The following is a 9,323-nucleotide window of genomic DNA, read 5'->3' as shown; positions in this document are numbered from 1 at the left end:
TTTTGTGGCCATATTTTGTAATTAAAAAACAGAAAGACCACCAAAAATCCAGAAAGACCACCAAAAATCGGCCAATCTTTTGCAGTGACTAACTAGCGCCCTACTTTAAAAAAAATCACTTTCAAGTTGCATTTAGATAATTAGGAAAATAGATCATTTTAAGGATAAACATCAGAAATTATTAGTGACATTTTGGCATTTTTGTGGCCATATTTTGTAATTAAAAATGTAATTAAAGCTGTGGCAACCTGTATTAAAGACGTGATTACAGATGCATGTAATGGCGGCCATGAAGTAGCACCAAATGAAGTTAATATGTAAATTGTAGTCAAATAAACTCATTCTGTAATCAGGTGCCGACCGACGGGATCCTTGATGGCAATTTCGAGACTATTGCAAGATGAGGAAAAGCGTATGCAAGGTCCTTTGTGTGTGAATAAAAGAAATAAATACGCCGCTACACCCACAATCCTTTGGCGCTAAAGCTGCCGCTCAGTATTCACCGCTGTGTCTCTGCATCGCCACCATCTTGCCTCCTCCTTCGCCTCACTTGCAAGGAGATGAAGGGAGGGAGGGGTGCTGAGTCGGGGTCGGCGTTTGATGTGTTGATTGGGAGTGAGGACAGCAGCTGCACTCCCGAGTGTCTCCCGGGAGACGCAGGCCTGATAGCTAAATGAAGACCTCTAGTGCTTCTTGTTAGCCAACATGGCCCCCGCGCAAAGATGAAGCACAATTAGTCCACGGCGGGTGGCTTTAGGCATCCGCGGCTGCTGCAGGTTGGAGCTTCTCGGGGCAGTCAACGCCCCGGGCTGCGTCCTTGCCCCCGCCGGCCTTTGCGGGGGCCTTTTTACCACTACAGAGACGGCGGCAGAAATCCAGAGCCGAGGGAGGGTTGCAGATGTGATCCTGCGGTGTTTCGGGATGCAGCTGCACACGGCTGATTAGAGCGAGGCCGCTTTGGAGAAGAAGGACTGAGTCGGTCTTCTGCACTTTTATTTGCTCAACACTTAAAGGAGACAAAAGAGTCGGCCATCAGCTGTCAGGTGTAACTGCAATTAGAAAGTAATGTTAGCCTTCATCCACTTCTTTCTTCCTGCTACAGAATGAAATGAATGTGGGTCATTTGAAAGACACGACTCATTTGTAGATGTGTTGCTACAATAGATGGATGCTAAAATGCTAACTCGCAATGTGATATGCACAAAGCTACAAAGGTAGCACCTAGCAGCATTGGGGTGACGTACATAAAGTCCTGACACGTATTTTCATCCATATCATGCTAACTGCTAGCATGCTACCAACCTCCATAAATACATTGTGACATCATCATATATAACTTGCTACAATATATGGTTGCTAAAATGCTAACTTGCAATGTGATATGCACAATGCTACAAAGGTAGCGCCAAGCAGCATTGACGTACGTAAAGTCCTGACACGTATTTTCGTCCATATCATGCTAACTGCTAGCATGCTACCAACCTCCATAAATACATTGTGACATCATCGTACATAACTTGCTACAATAGATGGATGCTAAAGTGCTAACTCGCAATGTGATATGCGCAATGCTACAAAGGTAGTGCCGAGCAGCATTGGGGCGACGTACGTAAAGTCCTGACATGTATTTTCGTCCATATCATGCTAACTGCTAGCATGCTACCAACCTCCATAATTACATTGTGACATCATCATACATAACTTGCGACAATAGATGGTTGCTAAAATGCTAACTCACAATGTGATATGCACAATGCTACAAAGGTAGCGCCTAGCTACGTAAAGTCCTGACACGTATTTTTGTCCATAGCATGCTAACTGCTTGCATGCTACCAACCTCCATAAATACATTGTGACATCATCGTACATAACTTGCTACAATAGATGGATGCTAAAATGCTAACTCGCAATGTGATATGCACAATGCTACAAAGGTAGCGCCAAGCAGCATTGACGTACATAAAGTCCTGACACGTATTTTCGTCCATATCATGCTAACTGCTAGCATGCTACCAACCTCCATAAATACATTGTGACATCATTGTACATAACTTGCTACAATATATGTTTGCTAAAATGCTAACTCGCAATGTGATATGCACAATGCTACAAAGGTAGCGCCTAGCAGCATTGGGATGGCGTATGTAAAGTCCCGACACATATTTATGTCCATATCATGCTAACTGCTAGCATGCTACCAACCTCCATAAATACATTGTGACATCATCATACATAACTTGCTACAATAGACGGTTGTTAAAGTGCTAACTCGCAATGTGATATGCACAATGCTACAAAGGTCGTGCCTAGCAGCATTGGGATAACGTATGTAAAGTCCTGACAAGTATTTTCATCCATATCATGCTAACTGCTAGCATGCTACCAACCTCCATAAAAACATTGGTTGCTAAAGTGCAAAATATATATGTGATATGCAAATTTCCAAGTGCTAGCACCGAGTAAAATTGGTACTATATTCGTAACTCCTGACATTTATTTAAATTTTGTGAGAAACCCCACAAAATGCTAATGCTAACAATGCTAGCATGCTAGTAAGCTCCATCAACACATTTCTGTGTGTACTCCCACATTCATGCATGTTAGGTTATTTGGAGGTTATTATTTTATTATTTGCAAATTATTTATAAGTATGAATATATTTTTTTGTCTTGGAGACCAGTCCAGGTAGAATGCCACCTCTTGCCCAAAGTTAGCTGGGATAGGCTCCAGCATACCTCTGGGACCCGAGTGAGAACAAGCGGCATAAAAAAATTAATGAATGAAGCAGGTCCTTTGCAAATGTTGCCTAATAGAACATCTTTATCTCCTCAACAAGCAATAATTTCCACATGGAATTCAATTATGACACATTTGTAGTTATATGATGGTTCTCTGCCTGCAGTTGCCGCAGTGTCACTTCCCACTCTTTCTTTTAGTTGCAACAAAACCATCCAAAAGAACAACAAGGCAGCCCTCCATCCCCGTGCGTGTGTCCTCCCACCTCGGCCGCCGCCACTGCTAATGCCGCAGGAACGATGCAACCTGGGTAAGTTTGTGCCACTGCATGATGAAGCGTTCTATTTATATTAAAATGAGGCGGTTCCTCTGGGAGATATAGAGCAGAATGGAACAACAAACATGGAGCTTTAGAGACCAGCATAAGTGTGTGTATGTGTGTGGTTAGAAATAACGCGACTAGGGAAGGGGGGGGGCGTTAGCGGTGACAGCAAAATGGCTGCTATTCCTTGCAAAGTGGCCCAGAGGACCTGAGGAAGAGTTATCATGGCAAAGCTTGTGGGTGTGTAGTGTCCGTACTACGCTATAAAACAACTGGAGCGCTAATAAAGTAAACCCTCTAAATCCACACGCCACTGTCCACTCAAATTGCTGTGTTTTTTTTTCTTACTGTTAATGCATTGACCAATGGCGGCGCAGAGTTATCTAACCTTGTGTGGATTGTCGTCGTCTTGTGTTTGTTGTCGTTCTTGTCAAAGCCTCTGTTTGTTAGTGTATCGACTGCTGCCATTCACATGCTGGCCTTGTAGCGACTTCATCAAACTACAAAGCAACTCACCGAACAATGGCGCATAATAGCTTGTTATTTTGTTATGGTATTGTAAACAAAAAAAAAACAAAAAAAAAAAAAGTAAAATGAAGTTAACCACTGTTAATAGGCTTCTTCTGTTTTTTCCACCAAAATGGTGTTTCCATTGTCCAATGTCACTCTTATCACTCATATTTCCCTTCCAAGCACATCTCGAAAAACCTGCTCTTTGGTCTTTCCCTCCTGGCAGCATCCTCCAGCATCCTTCTGCCAATATAGTCACCATCTCCCCATCTCAAATGGCCCAACCGTCTCTGTCTGGCTTTCCTGACTCTCCCAGACATCTTACATGAATCGTAGCTCTGACCTGCTCATTTCTAATTCCGCCATCCCCATCATTCCCAATGGAAATATAAGATATATATATATATACGTATATATCTTCAGCTCTGCTACTGTCTCACAGTTCCACCTTTCATTGGCACATACGTATCCCGTCCCGCTATGACTGACTTCCATCCCTCTCCTCTGCAGCTCCTTTCTCCACCTCTCCAGGTTTTCCTCCCTCTGCTGTCTGCTCTCGGTGCAGATCCTAACGTCATCTGCCATCTTCATTGTCCATGTAGCCTCCTGTCTGACCTCATCTGGCAATCTGTCCATCAGTATCGCAAACAAGAAATGGCTCAGTGCTGATCCTTGATGCGGACCAACCTCCACCTGGAACCTATCTGTGGCACCTCCAGCACACCTCGGTGTTGCCCTGCTGCCCTCATACACATCCTGGACAACTCTAACATACTTTTATATCGGACCAGATTTCCTGATGCGATGCCGCAGCTCCTACCCCGCACTGTTTTGTTCGGGACGATGTAACTGCCTCTGTCCTTCTGTACTTCTCCATCAGGGATTTCACTAGTAACATTTTGAATGGGCCTATTGCTTACCTCTGACCCATATTATATGTACAGTATGATCTGAAGAGTGAGTTTTGTATATCACATATAAATACAAATATATACTTTACTATATATTTTCACATGGATGTGGTCAGGTGTGTGCAGAAATACATTTGCATACAATGAAAATGGCCAAACATGGTCGTACTGGAAAAATTGGTACTGTTGCCCTCTAGATCTTTAGGTGGCAGTCATGCTTCGCATTACATTATCAGCAGAGAAACAAGTGAAGGTAAATGTATTATTAAGTTTTTAGAACTGTACCAATCCTCCCCACAAAAATTATGGTATATTTGTACATTTAATTGTACATTATAACAAACACATACAAACACCCACACGTTACACCACCCTGAATTGTGAAATGTAAACAGGAAATATCCACAACAAATAACATGCCAAAGCACTTGAAGGAAATTAAATATAAAAAATCTTATATAAAAAACACATTTTTTGTTTTTTATTGAACATTTTCGCAGTGAAACATCTTATTGTAGTGTCGGGGAAGCATGTGCATGAGCTTCCCAGCATGCATTCTGTTCGTGTTGATCGCACCGTGAGTGACATAGTGGTTAGAGTTCATGACCTTCTCTTTTTGTATTACCTAATATCAGAATTCACATTGCCCCCCCTCCAAAAAAATATCCACATTGGTCGGACCCTAGTTAAGTGATTGCTAAGCTTATTTATTTGCAAATAAAAAAAGCATTTCCTTTGTGACTCAAGCTAGCCATACTATGTTGTATGAGTTGCCAGATGCATGTTTGAGAAATCTGACACACATCTAACTACAATGAGCTATGGGCAAAGGCCCATATCAAACCACCACTGTTCTACCCTTTCACAAAGTTTTGAATTCATAGTTTTTGCATCATTCCGTCAACACATACATGTTTTTTCCGTTAGTAGTAGTATTACCATAGTATGTCAACATAAGAGTGGCTAGTCCTAAAAAAAAAAGAGCATTTCTTCCGACAACAACAACGTGGCCTAATAACCCACATGATTATTGAGCCTTGGTAATAAAGGCCAGTGGGCAATAACAGCTGGGCTTTCTTTTCTGTGGGAGTGCGAGGCAGGAGCGCTGCAGCAGAATGGAGTGGAGCTCTAACGCTCCCATCTAGTTAATTAAGCTCAGGGGTGAAAGCGATTTATTTGTGGGAAAGAATCCAATTATTTTCCCCCTCTCCACTCGCAAAGAAGAGAGTGGGGGGCGCCATGATGAAGATGATGATGATACCACTCAACAAGCACCCGGATAGCCACTTCACCACTTACACACACCAACACCCCCTCCATCCCCGATTAGACAATCCCTGTAACTCCCCTGGCCTTTTAACACAAACACTCATATTTCTATATCAATGCTGTCCCGTGTTGGACAACAGAATCATACGGATGCTTTGTTCCTGGTGGGAAAATGTTGAAGAAAAGGAAATGAGAGTGGTGTTGTGTCTTCAAAGGAAAAAAGGACGGATAAGAAAGCAAAGAAGCAATTTAAAAAAATGCCTGGATGCTTGATTTCTACTTCACACACACACCCATTGTCACATGATCCCTAGTGAAAATAACACAGAAACTCATTTGGTGATTTTTTTTAACAAACAACATAATGTAGATTCATCATTTATCATTGCATGCAGTGTTTTGGGTTAAACAAAAAAGCACCTTGACACATTTGTTCCTTAGAACAACGGCAGAGTGAGCAGAACAGAGTGAGACCTTTTGTCAGTCATACAGTCTCTTTGTCAGGGGTGGGTTTGTACTTTTTTTTCCATTGTTCTTGGAGTCGCCGGATGCAATCATGCTTCACTACAAGATAACATCTGGGCGCCATGTTTGTTGTTTGGGTGCTCACCTGGATGCATGATAGTCAACCTGGCAACATGAAGACAGTAGAGGACAACTGGACAAACACAAACCCACATTTCTTTTTTTTAAACCGCATCTTATTTTTTATTAAGCAAATAGTGTTTGCAAGTGGCTAATTACCATCTTTATTTATTTTTTTTCATTTTCTACCGCTTTATTATTTATTATTAGTGGTTATTTATTATTATTTATTTTTACAGCAGCCAATCTCATTGCGAATGTTGATCTGAAATTGATGGAGGACGTCAAAATCAAGCGAAATGGACATACTCACATATTTTCCCTATTGGTGGTTTGTCTTGCAACGTATATCTCCTTTTATATACATTTATCTCCATTTATATACATTTATGTACTAGTATATATGCAAAACAACAGGCTTTGCTACACATAGTAAAATGACAGTCCACATCATACACTACATAGGAGCTGAAAGTTGAATAATTTTTTTTTTCATCTTCAGCAAATGTTGCTGTTTTACATGTGGCTTCACTACACATCTTAAAGGCTAACCTGGAATAATGTTGCTGCTAAAAGGCAGAACAACGGCAGAGTGAGCAGAACAGGGTGAGACCTTTTGTCAGTCATACAGTCTCTTTGTCAGGGGTGGGTTTGTATTTTTTTTCCATTGTACTTTTCTTTACCTTTCCCTCTGGTGTGTATCATTTCGTGACACACCTAATATTTGATAAAGTTTACCACATATGTGCTGCCAGAAAATAAATAAGTTTTAAAGATTTAAATCTTTAAAACATCCAGTTATTCGGAATAATTTGGGCCAATATGGCTGGTGTGTGATCCTCTTGGTTGTGTGTGATGCTGAAAGTGTTTCATCACAAGGGACACATTCACTTTGTGTGTGTGTCTTACATACACACACACACACACACACACACACGGTATCATTTCACACTTCTCTGTCCCCCCTCTGGGAGCTGTGGGGGCCCCCTAATCTGCGCCCGCGAGAGCTCACCCCTCTCTCCCCTCTTGAACTTTGTCTTTGTGAGGGTCACCCTGGCCGGGCCACGCGGGAGTGCCCTCCTCGGCCCGCACCTTAATCCCGCCGAGTCGATAGATGCTAGCGCGGCTGCGGGCCGGGGCTCAGCTTGCGGCAGCCCCCGGGGGGGAGCTGCTCATTTCAATAAATGTAAAGTGATGCGGCCCGCCGGCACACACCGTCATGTCAAACACGCGTGCACATACCCACACATGTGACCCCCGCAGGCTGACGAGCACGCTTACGCTCGAGGCAGAAATATGGAGGAGTGATGCAGGGGTTGGAGTTAAATGACAGGCAAGCGAGTGGAACATTTGCCGGCTTGATGCTGTCGATGCGTGGCTACCACCCCGATAAGACCTTATTTACATTTGACAGGCCCTGATTGATTTGTTTCTCTCTTTTTTTTTCTTTTTTTTTTTTGCCCTTTACAGGCGGCTCATCTAGCAGACTGGCTGGCAGGAACGCCGCACGCCTCCGGTAAAGCACAACTGTCTGTCAAAAGTTCCCCGACAGTGAGTATCCTTTAAAGTTCATTCTATGAACTAAACCCGTACATGCAGTTTACGTTTGTTTACTATGTAGAAGTAAACATTAAAGGTCGTTTTTTCATGACATTACAGCAAAATGAGTCAGTCATGTGTTAAGTAGGCTTCACTACACATTCAAATAAATTAATCAACCTTGCACGATGTTGCTACTAAAATGTAAAATACCGATATATATACATGTTACTGTCTAGTATGTGGACCTAACTGCATGTGACACATCAAAGTCAAGTGCAGGAACATAACAGGCATCACTGTTATGTGTGTGACAGTGACATGATGTTGACGTTAACCCCCTGTGGAGAGTAAACCTCCCGTGTGTGTGTGTGTCCATGTGTCACAGGTGGAACACAATGAAATGGGTGGCTGGGCGGGTGCCTCCCACCATTAAAGCACTAAATGCGTGTGCGGCCGCGTGGATGAGGAGGGTCCCTCCAGGGAGGTGAAGGTCAGCAGGTTCCCCATGAAGGACCCCGCACGCTGAGGGCAAGATGGAGACCAAAGTGCATGACAGGTTAGAATTTTATTTTTTGAACACACACAAGGTTAACGTAAATAAATATTTTGTATGAAAACTTCAATCCAGGGAGATTTTATATTTATATATATATATATATATATATATATATATATATATATATATATATATGTTTAGAACTACAAGTTGCTGCTAAACAAACAAGATGAATCCATGAATTATTGCGACAACATTGCAAACTTGCTTAAACTGAACCCTCTTTCTTTGTCGTCTCATAAAAAAATCAGTTAATTAATAAATCAGCGCCTTTTTGTTTTTAAATACAGCCTGTTATTTATAACTTATTATATAACTTATTATTAATAACTTCTAACGCTTATTTGGGGCAAATCTTTGTTTTTTTTTTTTTGCCTAAATAAGCATAAAAGTGCCTAATTAACTAAAATACAAATATAAGGCATTCAGAAGACACATTCAAAGACTGTAGTATTCCACACTGGTCACTAGGTGTCAGTAATGTTACATTGATAATGCAATAGCTGCCATGTTATCCAGTTAAAAAAGATGAAAAGAATGATAACTTCTGTAAGTCTACATTATGCCTTGTATATAAATATATATGTGTGTGTGTGTGTGTGTGTGTGTGTTGTAGGTACTATATTAGGTAATACTACTGTAAATGGGGGGTATAGGGGTGCTATTTCATGTCTAGAAGGCTCTAATATTGTCAAAAAACAAATTTAAAAGGTCATAAACAGATTTTATGCTCTGACGATTATAAATAAATAAGGAAATATTCACTTGTTTAGCCAATTCACAAATGATATCAAAACAATCCTTTGTGCCACTTGTTGGACTCAAAGGTTCATTTAATTTTTATTTATTTTGGGGGAAATTTGGAGTGACATATAATATAAAAAATGGCCAG

The 9,323-nt window shown here is 41.4% G+C and overlaps 1 long non-coding RNA gene across 1 annotated transcript; it reads left to right on the top strand.

The window, feature by feature from the left end:
- Positions 1-2,942: 2,942 nt before the first annotated feature.
- Positions 2,943-8,413, top strand: LOC131114406 (uncharacterized). Its single transcript, XR_009121722.1, has 3 exons — positions 2,943-3,046; positions 7,804-7,884; positions 8,261-8,413. It is a non-coding gene; the product is annotated as an uncharacterized LOC131114406 (long non-coding RNA).
- Positions 8,414-9,323: the final 910 nt, after the last annotated feature.

The sequence above is a fragment of the Doryrhamphus excisus genome, chromosome 2, assembly GCF_030265055.1.
Source record: "Doryrhamphus excisus isolate RoL2022-K1 chromosome 2, RoL_Dexc_1.0, whole genome shotgun sequence".
Taxonomy (NCBI): domain Eukaryota; kingdom Metazoa; phylum Chordata; class Actinopteri; order Syngnathiformes; family Syngnathidae; genus Doryrhamphus; species Doryrhamphus excisus.
Note: the sequence above shows the minus strand (reverse complement) of the source record. Positions and strands in the feature narration are given on the sequence as shown.